The sequence below is a fragment of the Hyaena hyaena genome, unplaced genomic scaffold, assembly GCF_003009895.1.
Source record: "Hyaena hyaena isolate Hyena2069 unplaced genomic scaffold, ASM300989v1 scaffold_194, whole genome shotgun sequence".
Classification (NCBI taxonomy): domain Eukaryota; kingdom Metazoa; phylum Chordata; class Mammalia; order Carnivora; family Hyaenidae; genus Hyaena; species Hyaena hyaena.
In genome coordinates this window covers 2338149-2356130 of record NW_024080826.1, presented here as the reverse complement: position 1 = coordinate 2356130, position 17982 = coordinate 2338149, and the positions used below count along the sequence as shown (strand labels likewise).

General features: G+C 46.5%; 1 protein-coding gene across 8 annotated transcripts in view; it reads left to right on the top strand.

Moving 5' to 3' along the window:
* The first annotated feature begins 2678 nt into the window (after nt 1-2678).
* The window catches only part of SPIN1 (spindlin 1), a 94688-nt gene continuing 79384 nt past the window's right edge, over nt 2679-17982 (top strand). For 6 of the 8 annotated variants that reach the window (XR_005530103.1, XR_005530101.1, XR_005530102.1 and 3 more), the window contains exon 1: nt 3351-3413. The gene's annotated coding sequence lies outside the window, so the exon portion shown is untranslated. Of the gene's footprint in view, nt 2796-3350; nt 3414-17982 lie in introns of those variants that run through there. The other 2 variants (XM_039241531.1, XM_039241533.1) reach the window with 2 other exon arrangements.

Below are 17982 nucleotides of genomic sequence, written 5' to 3'. Positions count from 1 at the left end.
TCTGTCCTCACTGTCTGGGAGTAACAGGCCATTGGGTCAATTGTGGGGGGGGAGTGACCCAGGTAGCCAATGGGGAGAGAGCATCCTTACCCATAAGGTGACTGGCAGACCATCAAGCTCATCCACCTGGAGGTTACACAAATACAGAGAATTATCCCTGTGTGTGGTGTGCATGATGCACTTAGAATACTTTTTGCTGTGTTCAAAAATCGGATTATTTTATGATAAATATAACCACTCTGAAAAAGCTTCTGACGATTGGTTTCCAACGATCACATCAACATCAGTGGGATAAGTAGACCAACACACCAAGGTTTGCTGTGAGTCTGAGCGTGCCCCACTCTCGCATTACAGATGTGTTCATCTCTGGGGAAGAAATTCCCTTCTCCCCAAGGAGGAGCCCAGGGACTCAGCATTAAGAGACACAGGCCTAGTAGAGGTTTGGAATGGTTAACGTGCCAATTTATCTTTGCCAGAAATAAAGTTCCTGCAGGGGACAAATATGTGTAGGCTCTTGTGGCCAAATCTCCAGAAGTCAAGTGTGGTTTAGAAACTGCAGAAACTAGCTCTGTATTTGAGTTTCTGAAAATGGTTGGACAACAGCAGTGGCTGTTTACTTAGCACACTAGAGGTTTGGGACATAACTGGGGCTCCACCTACTTTTCCAACCTGTTATTTTGAAAAAATTTCAGTTTTCCAGAGACTCAGTTGAATTGGACAATGCACACACTCATTCACAAAATGTTGGCATTTTTGTTACATTTGCTTTATCTGTGAAATACATCTACTTCTTAACCACCTAAAAGTAAGCTGTAGCCACCAGGACTCCTGATTTTTCAAATAATTCAAGACAGATCTTCTAAGAACAGGGCATTCTTGTGAACAGACATCATTACACCAACACATTAAGGATATTTCAGTGATTCTCTCTGACGTATATTCCACACGTAAAATCCTCAAACTGTCCCCCAAATCTCTTTAGTTGCTTCTTTTCCTCAAAGTGGTGTAGATTTGAGGGTTCATGTGACAGATTTGGTTGCAGTCTCCTACATCTGGCTTGATTCCCAGCTTTTCTGGACTTTTTTTTTTTTTAGACATTTTTGGCAGATTTACATGGGTGATGTCGAAGCCCATCTCTGACATGCAGCATGCGATCCTCCTGGCAGTACTGGTGCTCACCTTGAAGTGCCTCTCTGGCCTGTGCGCTGTTGATAGCTTCCAGTGACCATCACTACAGGCAAAATTTAAACCAGGACTTCTGACACATTTGGCTTTGCCTGGAGACATTTCTGGTTGTCAAAATGTTGGAGAAGGTGTGTGCTCCTGACATCTTGTCGGTAGAGGCCAGGGACGCTGCGAAGCGATCCTCTTAAAAAAGAATCACTCGGCCTCAGCTGTCAGTAGTGGGAAGGTGGAGACACCCAGGGGATGCCAGTGCCGTTCCAGCCGGCCCATCGCACTCCTGGGCACCCGCCGCCCTCCCATTCCTCCGTGCTCCTGATGTGCTCCATGCACACCCAACACAGGAGAAAACAACAAACCTTCAACACGTCCTCACTGGTGAGCACAGCGGCACGCTTCTGTGCCTGTGTCTAAACTGGCCCTCTGGTTAGCCGGCGAACTCCCTGTGCTTGCCAAGTGTGTCACCTGAGATGAGCTTTAATTGCTTGAGCAGGCACATATCAATCTTATTTGGGAGGAACGGAGAAGGTGCTAGTAAAATCCCACAGGGCATTGCTAACTAGCAGCTCGGTGGGCCACACATCACAGCCTAATGCGTTCTCCAAGTCCTGCCATCCAACCTGACAGCAGTCCGTGAGGGGTTTACTACAAGGTGGCTGCCCATTTGCGCTCGAGGGACCAAGTCTGCTCGGTGCCCTGCTCGGCGACACCTAGCTAGTGGGGGGCGGGGTGGGGGAGAGGGCCGAGTGCGGAGGGCAGTGCTCACAGACTCCAGGCCGGGGTGCGGGGTTTGGGGCTCAGACCTGGGATTCAGCTTCTGCACTCAACTCATCACGAGTCAAAACTGTCTCTCGCTTCTTCCTCTCCTCAGGGTCCGCACACAACCAAACAACACACTCAAAGGGCATCTTGGGCGAAACTAGTCAAACGAGTTCACGAGCGACCGTGGGAACGCCCGGCTCCCAGTTGCGGAGAACTGGGCGACTTCTCTCGTGTGTGGCGGGGCGGGCTCTTAAGGTCACAGGGGGGCGGACGAGGCCCCCCGGGTTCGCAGGGAGCCCCTCCCCCGCCCGGCGGGGCAGGTGGGCGGGCGAGGTCCGGCGGCCGCGCGCCGGAAGCGGGCCAGCGCTGGGGACGGCGCCCGCCGGGCGTGTGGGCCGTGTCAACGCAGCCGCGGCTCAGCCCGCGGACGCCCCGACCGCACTACCGGTCCTCATCCACGCGGGCGGGGCGCGCGCTGCAGGACGACCTGCCGCCCAGATCCAAGAATGAGGAGGGCCGGTCCGTCCGCGAAAGTCCTCCCACTTGAGAGAAAACGAAACTTCCCAGGAAGCCTGACTTCCGGCGGAGCCCTGGCGCCCCAGGCTCCCGGGGCTCGACGCCCCGAACACCGCCCCTTTCCGGCGCTCACCTGGGGCCCGGCCCCGCCCGCCTCTGGGCCCCGCCCAGCCGCCCGCGGCCCCGCCAGGTGAGATCCCCGCCCGGTCCCGCCCGGCCGCCCACGCCGCCGCCTGCAGACAGCGGCGCCGCTCCCGCCCTGCTCCGTCCCGTCCGCCCGCCGCCAGGTGAGCGGCGCGAGACCTCAGCGCCCACCAGGCCGGGCCCGCCTCCAGGTGAGCGGTTCCCAGCCCTGCTCGGGCGCCGTCCCTTTGCATCCGTCCGGCCGGCAGGCTCGTGACGCCATTCCTCGCCCAGCCTACGGGCCTGGTCCAGCTTCGCCCCACCCACCCTGCCCGCCGCCAGGTGAGCAGCCCCAGGCCCCGCCCTCCAGGCTGCACCCAGCCGCCAGGCCCGGACGCGCTCCGTCCCGCCCCCTCTCCGCCTCGCCTCCCGGGGAGCTGCGCCAGGCGCAGTCCCGCCTCCGCCGACCCGGCTCCCACGCGGTGTACTGCCGCAGCGCCAGGCCCCGCCCCGCCTGCAGGTGAGCTGCCTAGGATGTGGCCGCGGCTCCAGGCCGCGCCCGGACCCTCCAGGCCCCGCCCAGCCGCCAGGCCCTGCCCGCCGTCTGCAGCGCCTGCGCAGTGCCGGCCCGTCGGGCCGGGCCGGGCGGCGCGGCCGGCGCAGTTGGCGAGCGCAGTGCGCGTGCGCCGTTCGGCCGGGGGCGGGCGGCGGCGGCCGCGGAGCGGAGCGGGGGCGGGGCGGCGCCGTCTGGCTCGGTCGGGCCGGGGCGGGAGTGCGGCGCGGGACGGCGGGGCCTGCAGGCTGCGGACGGCAGCCTGGGCGGCCGGCAGGTGAGGTCCGCGTGCCGCGGGTCGGGGGGTGGAGAGCGGGCGCCGCGAGGGAGGCGCGGGCGGGGCGCGCCGCGGGACGGCGGCGGCGGCGGCGCCCGGGGAGCGGCGGCCGGGCCGCGGTGCATTGTCCGGGCGCGGGCGGCGCCTGCACAGCGCCCCCTGCCGGCCGGGCCGCGGGCGGGGGGCCTCGGGCTCGGGCCGCGCGCCTTTGTTCGCCGCCCCCGCCAACATGGCGGCCGCTCGGCCCGCCCGGCCGCGGGCCCCGCGCGCTTTGTTCCGCAGGCCTGGGCGCCGGCGGGCGGGGGGCGGCGGGGGCGGGGCGCAGGAGCGTTGCATAACCGGCCGGGCGGGGCGCGGGACGGGACCCCCCGGGCGGGGGCGGTGCGGGGGGAGGGGAGGGGCGGCGCGGGCCCGGGTCGCTCCCCCTCCCCGCCCCCGCCCGGGGGCCGCCCCTCACGCCGCGCGCCCCCGCCTTCCGAGTGACCTTGAGCGCGCTGCGCCCCGAGCGCCGGGATGGATGGGGCGGCGCGGAAGCTGCGCAGTGCTGGGGGTGGGCTCTGGGGGCCCGGGTGGGAGCGGCCGCGAGCGGGGCGCCCCACGCCTGTTGACGCATTGGGGTCGTGGGGACGCGTTGTCGCGTGCGGTGCGCTGGGGGAACTGGGGTCGGGGTGGGACACGCGGGTGGCGGGGCTGCGCTAGTGGGAGCATCAGGAGGTGGCACAGGGCACACTCGGGCGTGTGACGCCACGGCAGCTGGAGACGACATGCCTTCCCAGACGCGAACACCTGTAACTTTCCTGTGTCGGAATTTTCTGGAAGGAACTCCGCGGTCTGGAAAGGATGGATGGAGAGGGCTGTAACTGCTTTCCACACAGCTTTTGTTAGGAAATGAAAATCCTGCCTGCTCTTGGCGGTGTATCCCGGTGCCGGTTGAGTTTGAGAACGCTCTCAGGTGTGAGCATCCTTACAGAGGTGGTGACATTTCACGCGGGGTCACAGGAAACAGGACCTTCCCCTCAGCGCCTTCCCCTATCCTTGATGGATGGGCAAACACCCCGAAATTGGAAGAGCCAGGAGTTTACAGAGAATGTTCGTTATTAGACTTGATAAAACGTGTAAAGGTCGTAACATTTGTTTATGTCAAAATTATAGATAGTAGTTATTTGTTTCTTGTGAGATAAAAGGATTTTTTTTACTTTTGATCTTGGGTAGTGAAATGGTTACTGTTAAGATGCTGTGAAACGTATAAGGCAGAAAAGGCCTGTAGTCTTCTCTTAATTATTTAACTTAGATTTTTTAAAAGTTTTTTTTTTTTAATGTTTATTTATTATTGAGAGAGCATGAGCAGGGGAGGGCCAGACGGAGGGGGAGACAACAGAATCTGAAACAGGCTTCAGGCTCTGAGCTGTCAGCACAAGAGCCTGTCGCGGGGCTTGAACTCACAAACCACGGGATCATGACCTGAGTCGAAGTGGTATGCTTAACCGACTGAGCCACCCAGGCACCCCAACTTAGATTTTACTTAAAAGCTTTGGGTAGGGGCCCCTGGGTGGCTTAGTCGGTTAAGCGTCCGACTTTCGCTTAGGTCATGATCCCGCGGTTCGTGGGTTCGAGCCCCGCGTCGGGCTCTGTGCTGACAGCTCAGAGCCTGGAGCTTATTTCAGAGTCTGTGACTCCCTCTCTCTCTGACCCTCCCTGCTCACGCTGTCTCTCTCTCATTCCTAGAAATAAATAAAACATTAAAAAAAAAAAAAAAAAAGCTTTGGGTAAATCCCGGAAATTCTGCCACTACTGCTTCTGACAGCGACAGTACCTTTAGTTACCAATTCAAAATATGGTATTTACTTAGTTTTGGAATATCTGAAGCAGTGTTGGTTAAGGTAGTATCTGTGACCCTAGATCTAAGAGATGCTAAAGGAGAAACAGAGTTCTTTGATCAACCATGTTTGGGAAACAGTGCTGTTTTGCCCTCCATTAGGGTCACAGTTCACTTCATCAAATTAAGGGCTTTCTGAAATACTGCAGTACTGTTCCCATGGTTGGCGGCAAAACATTTAACACCCATGAAATCTAGGTGATGAAATGTTGGTCGTTGCTGTCCATAAAGAGCGTCTTAGACAATGGTACCCGTTCCTTAATCGTGAACTGGGAGGTTAATGGGGTGTGTGTGCGCGCCTGTGCATCCTCTGGACAGTATCTCAAATTGGGCCCTTAGTCAAAAGATATGAGAATTATTAATTTGAAGTTTTAAGCGGAGAAATTTGATTATCGTGTTTTCACTTCCTGGTGGTTTACCTGATTGCCCATACAGTTTCAGCTTCACTCACCGTACTTCTTAATTGTTGACGATTTTTTCTTGGTACATTAAACATACGTGGTAGGGATGCTGTATCTGAAGAATTAATCATATGGATTACTTAGAGATTAAAAATAATCCGTTATTTCTTTTGGTTTGGCTGTTTGCAGGATCTTAATTTGCTGAGAAACAGCAGTTAATACATATCTATATAAATACTTATATTTATTGGTGCTTAAATGTTTTCTTTCCCTATTCGTTGAATGAGAACAACTTGGAAGAGGGAATCAACTATTTTGCCCAAATATTTTGTTCAGTTTGGCAGACCATGGTGTTGTGAAAAGGCTGTGGGCTCTGGAGTTGGCCATAGAGATAGCATGGCCTTCAAGTCTGCGGTGTCTGGGTGGAAATCCAGCCCCACACGGTACTGGTCTGAAGCCACACAGCTGATTCCCACCGCCCATCCCCCATCCCTTGCCTTTTGAACTTGACATTTCTGAGTTGTCACGCCAGGCCGTCTTGAGCATGAACTGAATTTGTAGGGTTCCCGTTGCAGTTCTGAAATGCAAGCTGCTGCAAGTCATTGTTGATTAGCTGTGCTCCAGTATTCAGTGTACTTTTTAAATTAAATCTTTACTAGTCATTAAGGTTGCCACAAGTTCTTAATAAGACGAGTCACGTATGGACATGTACATAAAGATGTGTGCCCTTGTAGACCTTACTAGTCTTGTGGGGAAGATCTGCCTGCACGCGGTGAGGGCATGCGATGCTGAGGGCCCCTGGGGAGCAGGCGATGCCCCAGCAGAATCAAGCATATAGCGCAGGAGAGCAGAGATGGACAGCGCAGCAGAGGCAGGCAGAGGGTGTTTGAGACCGTCCTGGATTTGAGTCTCAACCAAAGAGTGCGTTTACTCCTATGCGTGTGTTTATCTGTTAGACGGGATGAGAACACCTACCTCATCAAGTGTAAACGTCTTAAGGCCCAGTGGTAGGTGCCTTGTGGGCACCAGTGCTGGTGATAATGACGTTACCACTGCTGACACCACCTGTAATTTGGCACAGCCATTCTGTGTAGCAAGAATTTGGGGTCAGATTTGACGTAATTCTGCATACCACATCCAGGCAGCTGGGTGTTTACCCTGTAGGTGGGAAAAGCCATTGGAAGGCATTAAGCAGCATGGAAGGTGGACTGATGGGATCTGCCAGCACAGGATCTGTAGTCCAGGCTGTGGGAGGTGGTGGATGAAGTCATTTGGAACAAGGGGAGTCAGTCTGGAGTCTCCAGAATGTTAAATGTGATGAGCTTTTTGGGTGGAGATGGTGGAGGGAGAAGGATACATTCGGTGTAGATGTTATTTTATCCAAGTGTTGAGATTGTAAATGAAGAGACCAGGAAAGCATTTTTTACACCATTTTAGATGTTTTTAGATTACAGTGATGTCTTTTAAAAAAGGGCAGAATGACTTTGTTTAAAAACTTGGATTGTATTTATTTACAGTAAGTTCAGTCTGCTTATAGTTATATTCTTATAGACTGTAATTTTTGGATGTGTCTGTATATGGCCTCATGTTTATCTATAAATCATCTCTGTAGTCACAGGCATGTGACTCTACATGTCCATATGTTTATATATTAATTAGTTCTATATCTTAAATCATAGTAATTAACTTAGGTCCTGATAAGCGATCAGAATGTTCTTTTTCCTGCGTACAGGGTTAGGTTGTTGTGAATTGCTTTCTTTCTGCTTTTTCTCTTTAGACCACTGTGGACCCATGGACTTTGGTATATTCAGTGTTTTTTTCTTTTTTTTTTTTTTAATTTTTTTTAATGTTTTATTTATTTCTGAGAGAGAGAGAGAGAGAGAGAGAGAGACAGCGTGAGCAGGGAAGGGTCAGAGAGAGAGGGAGTCACAGACTCTGAAACAGGCTCCAGGCTCTGAGCTGGCAGTCAGCACAGAGCCCGACGCGGGGCTTGAACCCACGAACCGCGAGATCATGACCTGAGCGAAAGTCGGACGCTTAACCGACTAAGCCACCCGGGCGCCCCTATATTCAGTGTTTTAATCAAATAGTCCTTATTCTTCTGCCTCAGGCTGTCTTAACTTGGGTGTGGTGCAGTCCCTTCATGCTGGGTCTCTTCCCTTGGTGCCACCCCATAATCTTTGAACCATTTCTTTCTTTCTCATACTGGATGCTTAGGACTCACTTTGTGCTCTCCCTTTCAGCCAGTTCTTTCAGCTCCTTTCATTGGCAAGTGGAAGTTCGATACCAAAATCTGGTTCTGTGTTTCCTTATTGCTACTGGGATGCCCCTACTTTCATTAGATGTGAGAAATAATGCAACTTGATTTTGTATTGATATTTTCAATTCATATATAACAATGCAGGGTGTTTCCTTTGAGTTCATCCTTTTTTCTCTAACGTTGGAAATTTGCATTCTTTGCAACATTACTTCTCTTTGTTCTGCAATATAAACAATGTTTGAACACACCAATAACAGCATAGTGTCGGTTTGTATTTCATTATAGTTCTTTCTGTTCATAAAATGTATCCACATAAGGATGCACAGTTGGCATTTGGAATTATGAAATGATTTGAAAATATTTTTCTGATTCTTACCAGTTGGGTTATTAATTTGGGTTATTTTCACAAAATCCTTAGTGCTGAACGATTGCATTCATATTATTTAATGTATTTTTTTCAATTTGTAAAACATGCAGTTCAGAAGTCAAAGCCATGTTACAGAGGTATGGTCACATCATTCTTTTCCTGTCCCCTGCCCTTTTTCCCTCGTGCCCTCTTTTTATTAGTTTCTGGTTTATTCTTCCAGTATTTTGTTTTTGGAGATATAAGCACTGGAATATTTCCTTTCCTTTTTTAAACAAAGGGTAGAACTCAACACCGTTCTGTTTTTTTTCCCTAATTTAATATATCTTGGAGATTGCTTCATATGAGCTCTTTTCCATTCTTTTGTGTTTGTAGTTTCATAATGATGAGCACCGGTTGTTTATATTCTATTGCTGTTACATATCTTGCTTGTGAATATGTTGTTTTGTGTTTTTGTAGGTATAGCTTTAAGATAGTGAGATTGTCGGGTAAAAGGTAAATATATTTGAAGTTTTGTTAGTGTCAAAAAATCCAGTTTGAAAAATCAGTAGATCTGATTATGTCACCTTTTTACTTGAGACTCCCAATGGCTTCCCGTGGCTTTAAGGACAGAACTTCATAACACGACCTCACAGGCATATGTAATTTTTATCCTTTGTGCCTTGCCTCACCGGCATCACATCTCCTTCTGTTTTCCTTGCTCCAGCCATTCCTGTCACTCTTCTGCGCCTGACACCTTCTCCACCAGACCATGCGGCACTGGCTCTTTCCTTCTGCCTAGAATGTTTTATTTTGGTTCTTGTTGCAGTTCTTCCAAGTCTTTTTCACCGCGCTCCCCCCAAGTTTATTGATTTTTGAGAGAGAGAGAGAGAGAGAGAGAGAGAGAGAGAGAGGGGGAGGGAATCCTAAGCAGACTCAGGGCTGTTAGTGCAGAGCCTGATGTGGGGCTTGATCCCTTGAACTTCGAGATCACGACCTGAGCCAAAATCAGGAGTTGACACTCAACCAAATAAGTCACCCAGGCACACCCCCCTGCCCCTGTCTTTCTTTAGAGTTTGTCTTAAGTATCTCTTTTTCACAAAATTCTTTTATGAGTTTGCAGATTTTTATAATAAAGGTAGAATAGTCCAAATAACTCTCTATATCCATTACCTACTACCACAGTCATCAATTTTCTGAAGTTTTTGAGTTTTTTCCTTGACTTCCTTGTAGTTAAGTTGTCCTGTTAGAGACACTGCTGTTCTTACTGCTACTTCTCAAAGTTACACTGTAAATGAATATAATTTAATGACTTCATTTTCCTTAGAATGTTGACTTTCGTGCAAGAGATGGTTCCTGTTTTTGCCCATGCTTAGTTTTCTAGTATTCAGCTCGTGGGTCGTGAGTGCTCAAACCCGCCCCCTGGGCAGCTGTTGGCCAGATGCTTTGTGGGTATGTCTGGTCGGCTGTACAGGATGAACTGAAAGTTGTATCAGTTCTGTTGCCTCTGACCTTGGTGGTGTGAGTGCCCTGCACAAGGTGGGCCCTTGTCCTGGAGCTGACCACACATACGGCCCAGGGGGCAGGACTCTCTGGTACCTGGGGAACAGTGAGCCTTCGCAGCAGCCTTGCAGGGCCAACCCTGCCTGGCATCAGTGGGGGCAACCAGGCTGCACCTCTCTCGAGGCCTGCCCAAACCAGAACTGGGAAAGGAAATTCCGGAGAATGTGGTTCAGTCTAGCCAAGTTAAAACATTCCAGAGCAAAATGATGAGCTCGGGGTTTTAAATTCCCGACTCAGGTTCCACATAAGGGACCTGAAAGTTTCTGTGACTGTCTTAAAAAATTGATCTTGAATTCCAGATTTGTAAGCAAGAGCATTGACTGATAAGGAATGGGATTCTAAGAATTGGGTTAGGGACATATGGTCAGATTCCTATTAAGTTAGAGACCTAAATTCTGCTGGGCTTTCTTTGCCAGTGGAAGCAGCTTTTCTATCCCCTGCGTGAGGAAGTTCCTCTCCCTTTGCCTGGAAAACCTGTACTTTCCTTTCCTCCCCCAAGGATGGCCCTAGCAGGCCCCAAAGTGGGAGGTGCAGACTGTGACCCCAAAGATGATTTGGTTTGCCACTATATAGGTAGGAACCTGGGGATGATTTGTGGGAATGGATCTTAAGCGGGGGAGACTATGGTGGAAGGGACCTGAAGGTGGATTAGGCCGAATTTGTTGATGTGGGCTCATTAGCAATGAGTTTTGGATCAGTGTTGTAGCTCAGGGGGTTAGATTTCTGGTTGATTGCCAAAAACAAAACAAAAGGTGCCCTGTCTAAGCAAAGCCAAGATGCCAAAACTGTTGGTATACCGTGGAGGAAGAAGGCATCCAAAGGCTTAGGGAGACTGGAATGTTGTAAACGGCCTGGCCACCCTCTCTGGGAGGATTCTGTCCTCACACCTTATCCTGCAGTTGCAAGAGGAGCCCCAGTACCCTAGAGGGCCCTGGTCACTCTTTGTCAGTCAGAAATCACAGTGGGAACCGCAGGATCCGTAAATTCGGTGGGGATAGTTGGATCCTGGAGTGGCAGGTCTGTGGAATGTCTTACGTGATGAGTTCAAGCCCCCACCATTGGGTGTAGGGATTACTTATAAAAAATACGTTTTTTTTTTTGAAAAATTTTTAATGTTTATTTACTTTTGCGGGAGAGAGAGAGCACACAAGCAAGGTGGGGGGTGGGGGAGAAAGAGGGAGACACAGAATCCAAAGCAGGCTCCAGGCTCTAAGCTGTCAGCACAGAGCCCCACATGGGGCTTGAACTCACAAACTGAGATCATGAGTGGAACTGAAGTCGGAAGCTTAACCAACTGAGCCACCCAGGCACCCCATAAAAAATTTTTAAAAAAAGAAAGAAAAAAACCCCTAATTTTTGGGTTGTAATTACAGTAATTTCTTTGGTTTACCCTGGTGGTGGTTCATGCACACCAACTGTGGAACTACCATTCATTTAATCATGAATTTTATTTATGTGGTCACTGGAGTTGTTTATTCATGTACGATTTGTACTTTTCATGGCTCTTCATTCTGTTTTTGATGAATATTGGGTTATTCATGGTTTGATACTGTTGGTTCAAGTCTCCCAAGAGCCAGAAGACAGCAAGTTTGGATCATGTTTAGATGTAGCAGAGGAAATACATGCGAGAGTGCTATCAGCACTTTGCAGGGCTGTTGCATGTGGAGGGGGAAGGGATAGAGAGTGTTTAGTAGGCAAAGTCTGGTGTCTGCAGTGTAGTTCTAAGAAAGTTTAAGCAAGGCTAGTGAGGAGTCTTCCAGCCAGAGTTGCGGGGGGTGGGTCACAGGAGTCCCTTGTTTGGCAGGAATAAGGCTGCTTTATTATTTGGCCTGTGGCTGATCTTTGGCTAGAAACAGCCTTTGGGAAATGTGGTCCTGATGGGGAGGGTGATGGTGGGTTCAGAGTGGAGGGTCTCCCCATGGTAGGTGATTCGGGAGGCTTATTTTCATGGCCATCTCAGGACTCAAAAGAGTGGACTTGATGTGAACATTCAGGTATGTGTTTCTTGCAGGCTTTACTGTTGAGTACAGTTAGGAGTAGAATTGCTGGGTCATATGTTCTTTCTGTCCAATGTTAGTAGATAATGCCAGACTTTTCCAAAGTGGGTATACCAGTTTCTATTACTACTGCAGTGAATAAATCCTTGTGGGTTTACATTCTCACCAATATTTGGTATTGTTGGTCTTTGTAACTTTAGACATTTCAATGGTTGTATGGTAGTCTCATTTTGGTTCCTGAGTTAGGTTTGGCCGTGTGTTTATCTTGGTCAGTAAAATGTGAGCAGAAGAGATTCATCACATAAACTTTATGTGCAGTAGTGAGATTTACCACAGTAGTGAGATTTACCACATCCTTTTCCTCCTGCCGGTGATCATGTTTCCAGATGTAGCTTCTTACAGTGCTGGTCTTTTATGTGTCTATAGTGGGCAGAAAGCAGAGGGAAGTACAGGAGGGGTGGGGTGGAGAAAAGAGGAGTCAGAGGTCAGGGGTGGGAAGTGGGAATTATTTTGTGTTAAGTTTTCTTAACTAAGGTTTCTGGGATTTGTAACTAAAGCATACCTAACATATCCTTATAGAGAAATCTTTTTAGAAAGTAGACTTTATTTTTAAAAGCAGTTTTAAGTTCACAGAAAAATTGAGCAGAAAGTACCAAGTTCTGGACCTCCTGATCCCCCAAACTTTCTCCCCAGCCTCCCCCATTATCAACATCCTGCATGAGATTGAACATTTGTTTGTTACCATTACTGAACCTACGTTAGCATATCATCACCATTCTGAGTCCATAGTATATGTTAGGATTTACTGTTGATGGTGTATATTCTAAAAGTTTTGATAAATAAGTGATCTAAGTCCATGATTACAGAGTCATACATAGTAGTTTCACTACTGTGAGAATACTGTGCTCTACCTGTTTTAATTCCATCGTGGTCAGAACACTAAAAGCTTATAAAATTTTAAAGCTTTCTTTATGACCCAACATATGATGAATATTTGTAAATATCCAGTGTGTGCTTGGAAAGAATGTGGTTTTGCATTTGTTGGATGCTGTGCCTGTATTTGTCAGTTAGTTCATCTTGGTTAGTCATGTTAAGTTCTATGCCTTTACTTGTTTTTCCTTTTAATCTACTGGGTGTATTGATTTACAAGAGAAGTGTATCAGTACCCAAATGTATTGCATTTGTTTGTTCTTAGTTCTGATAGTTTTAGGCTTTACATATTTTGAGGATATGTTATTAGGTGCATAGATGTTTACAGTTGTATATATTCCTTATCAGTTGAGTCTTTTAAAAATCATTAAGAGTTCTTTAAGAAAAAAGTATTGTTAGAGATAAAGTTTACTTACCTGAATATTAATGTAGCTGCACTATTTTTCCTCTGGTTAGTATATGCAGTCTCTTTTTACCCTTTATTTTCATACTTTGTGTACTTATACTTTGAATGATTCTTTTGTCAAATGTATAGTTGGAATTTAAAGAATCTAGTCTGACAATATATCTTAGGTTTGGAAAATTTGGTCTTTTGACATTTAACAAAATAATTGATATAGTTGGGTTTAAATCTTAATAACATGCTTTCTCTTTATTAAACCTGTTTAATGTGCATTTTTCTCTCTTGTTTTTCTTCGGTTAGGTTTTTTAATTTTTTTCTTTGTTAACTTAAAAGTTATTTATTTTTTAATGTTTGTTTTTTGGGGGGAAGGGCAGAGAGAGAGAGAGAGAGAGAGAGAGGGTTTGAAGTGGGCTCTGTGCTGACAGCAGAGAGCCCAGTGTGGGGCCCTCCTGAACCATGAGATCATGACCTGAGCTGACGTCCTACGCTTGACCCACTGAGCCACCCAAGTGCCCAGTTAACTTGGAAATTATTTAAAACCCTTCATCTTTGACTTCTCAGTGTATAATATTTGGGTATATCTCTTGTTTCCTGGGCACTTAAACTCTCATTTTCATTGCCACTGTCGTGCTTCTTTAATTCTGTATGTATATTAAAGACATTGTATCATCAGTAACCCTTTTTATAATTTTTCATTCCTTGCTGTAATTCCAGCCTCCCCCCCCATCTTTGAACATTTTCTTTCTTCCTGAAGGACACTCTCTGCATTTTACACCTGTTGTATGATTGCCAAGAGTGAATTCTCTGATTATGTTAGCTAAAAATTTCACATTGATTTTGAAGGATAGTTTTGATGTGTATAGAATATCCTGACTTGTTTTTCTTCTGAGGTGTTGAAAGAAGTTACTGAATTACAGGTTCAGCTTCCATTTTTTCCTATGAGAAGTAAGTTGTCAGTTTAATATTTGCTCTCATGAGTGGAATCGGTCTTTTTTTACTTAAGATTTTTAAGACTTTTTGTCTTTGGTTTTCAACAATTTTACCATGATGTGTATGGGTATATACTTACGTACATTTTGCCTTTGTAGTTCTTATTGAATCTCTTCTAAAGTCTTTTTAATTCGGAAAGTTTGTAGGCACCATCTTTTAAAGTATTCCTGCTGCCTGCCTTCTTCCCTTTCTCAGAATCCATTGAAGGCATATTAGACCTTTTCAGTTTCTTACCCTCTGCTTGCTTCATTCTGGATATTTTCTTATCATCTCTGTTCATTAATTTTTAATAAGATTAGTCTACTGTTAATGTTTTCTGTTGAATTTATTGTACTTTTTTTCACTTCTGGAAAATTGGGTTCTTTGATAATAGCTAAGGTTCAAAATAGCCAGAGTAAGACCAGTGAATAATTGAAGTAGTAATTAGTAAAAGTTGGTGCGCACACACCAAAAAGACCGTTTGCAAGCACTCAAATCAGAACATAGAATGAGGCTTAGGGGTATATTGTTATAGAGAAGCTTATATGGTGAGAGGGCAGTGATTTTATTCACAGAGATTAGTTATAATGTTAGAATTTTCTTAAATGATGTGGAATCAGTCAATGATTACCTCATATCAACCTTGGGAAACCACTCAAGTTTTGTTTGTGATTTTCAGAGACACAAGAAAGTAATGATCAGGTCACGTTACCCTGGCTTGGTAAGCTGGCTTAAGCTTTGGCTGCGTGAGTAAACTGGTTCTGTCTGCTTGGGGAGTCCTCAGTGCTGGTGGTGTTTGCCTATCCTTGATTTTAACAGTTCCAACCTGTTGGTCCTTGGGTTGGCAGGCTGAGTATGACCAACTATAATACTGTTATTCTTGATTACTACTGCCAAAATAGGCAGGAGAATAAGCACATTTGCTGTTTCCAGTAGTTGAGTCATCAGGCTGGAGGCCATGTACAGTCACTATTTTATTATTCATGTAGTGGTGGTTGATATCATCCAGGCATTTGATCCTGATGGATACCATTTGTCATGTAAATGGCTGCCCACAGGATTTAAAACATTTGAGAGAGGGGCGCCTGGGTGGCTCAGTTGGTTAAGCATCTGACCCTTGATCTTGGCTCAGGTCATGATCTCATGGTTCATGAGTTCAAGCCCCACTGTCAGTGTAGAGACTGCTTGGGATTCTCTTTCCCTCTCTCTCTGCCCCTCCCCCATGTGCACGCACTGTAGTGCGCACTCTCAAAAACAAACATTAAAAAATAGCTTTAAAGCCTTCAAGAGAATATAGTGAGGAGAACAAGAGTCAGGGATTGAAAAATTCCCCAGAGCAGGGGATTCCCAGGAGCTAAGATTTAACCAATCAAATAAATGGATTATAATTGGATTCAGGTTTTACCTAAGTCTGTTTACATCCTTTAAAAAATAATTACATAGGCACAACATAACGTCCTAGCAAATACTTATCCTCAAAACATGCAGGGCAGGATGAACAAGAGGATATTGTATTTCAGGGGGTGGTGTTGGAGGCAGGTTTCCACCTAAATTAGGCCTCTGTGAGATGTGAGCAATCAGGTAATTTCACGAGAGGCATTTCTTTGGTAACAAAAGGAAAACAAAGGTTAGTAGTTCAAGCAAATTATAAATTCTGGTTTCTGAGTTCGGTGAGCAGTCAGTTAAGGTTTCTAAATGTTGGGTTCTGAGCATCTTCAGATGGAGTGAGGGAAGGCAGTGGCAGCCTGACGTATTTTCCTGGCTTGCAGCGTGAATGTCCCTGGTGATCTTTCTGAGCAGCCATATAGCAACAGGCATGACGACTGTCCACACGTGAGCAATTGTAGTTACTCCGAACTTTATATCCGATTGTCCAGCTTTAACTTATGCAGCTTTGAGAAAAAGTTAATTTAGATTCATAGTGATTCCATGTCAAAAAAGTGGGAGAAAATTGGAAATGTTAGAGTTCTAGCCTAATAGTGGAGGAAACTAGAATTCTGGAAGCAGGCCGGTTTACAGGTAGAAAACACCACAAAGACAGCAGACTGCAATCTGATACCCATAAAAGGTGTATTATTCAGTATAATTGTTGTCTTTATAATCATTTCCATTTCTCTTGAAAAGAACAGGAAGACTGATTTTTCAAATTAAGTCTAGTTTTGATTAACTTGGTTTGATTACGTAAGTGCAACAAAAAGAGCAATTTGACCATAAAGGCTGTTTTCAAATCCACTTGGCAGAACTGTTCATAAGGAACCTCAGATTGAACTTTGAAAGTCTACTGAGGGGATGGGGCGCCTGGGTGGCTTAGTCGGTTAAGTGTCTGACTTTCGCTTAGGTCATGATCTCGTGGTTTGTGGGTTCGGGCCCCGCGTCGGGCTCTGTGCTGACTGCCAGCTCAGAGCCTGGAGCCTGTTTCAGTCTGTGACTCCCTCTCTCTCTGACCCTCCCCTGCTCACGCTCTCTCTCTCTCTCTCTCTCCTAGAAATAAATAAAAACCTTAAAAAAAGTAAAAAAAAAAGTCTATTGAGGGGAGCCTCGTGGCTCACTTGATTAAGCAACCGACTCTCGGTTTTGGCTCAGGTCATGATCTCATGTTTTGTGGGTTCAAGCCCTGCATCAGGCTCTGTGCTGACAGCATTGAACCTGCTTGCGATTTTCTCTTCCTCTCTCTCTCAAAATAAACTTTTTTAAAAAAAGCTTTTTTAGGCTAAAACATTAAGCCAAGGACTTGTCTAATCGTTTCCTGTTATAAGGAGAAGAGATTCTTGAACTTATGCAGAAATATATATTGTCAACCATTGTTGTAAAGATAAACTTTATGAAGTTGCTGTTAAGCTATAGATAGTTTAAAAGAGAGGAGAAAAGGGAGTCCTTTAAATCAGGAAAACAAAATGTGAAAGAGCCAGCAATGTTTGAAATGAAGTCATAAAAATTAACAAATGTCTTTATCAGCCCATTTAGTCTTCTGTAATTATTGTTCGTCTTTTATTAACAGTTTCATGAATTCATCAGTATTCCTTCAGGATTTTAGAAATTGTTACCCTCAGTTCACTTTTATGATTTTAAGAGTTTCAGGAATCTTTATTGTAGAGTAGTGTCAGGGTCTTTTCTGTGAATTTTCTCAAAGATGAAGCATTATTGCAGGCACAAGTTTCTAAAAGCATCAGAATAAAACAATAACTGCAATAAAAGATTTAAAATTGGGTGATGGTTAAAAACCAGGTGAGGCGCTATAATGCAATTGACGAGAGGTTTTGGTTATTTTTGTGATATGCAGTTTTTAAAGATAATGGCTGGAATTATTACTTATAATATGCCAGGACGTTTCAGATCTTTAAAAATATTTATTTATTTTAGACAGGGAGAGAGGGTTAGTTGGGGAGGGGCAGAGAGAGAGAGAGAGAGAGAGAGAGAGAGAGAGAATCCCAAGCAGGCTCCCAGCCCTGTCAGGGCAGAGCCCCACATAGGGCTTCATCCCACCAACTCTGAGATCATGACCTGAGCGGAAATCAAGAATTGGATGCTTAACTCACTGAGCTGTCCAGGTGCCCCAGGATTACTTTTTATCTGATAACGCTTCCCATGTAATTAAGTATAGCCATTCCTTGTTTTATTGTGATTTGCTTTATTGTGCTTTGCATATACTGTTTTATTTTTAAGTGTGTTTATTTATTTTGAAAGAGAGAGAGAATGAGTTGGGGAGGGCAGAGGATCCAGAGTAGGCTCTGTGCTGATAGTGGAGAGCCTGATGTGTGGCTCGAATTCATGAACCATGAGGTCATGACTTGGGCTGAAGTCAGACACTTAACCGAGTCCAGCACCCA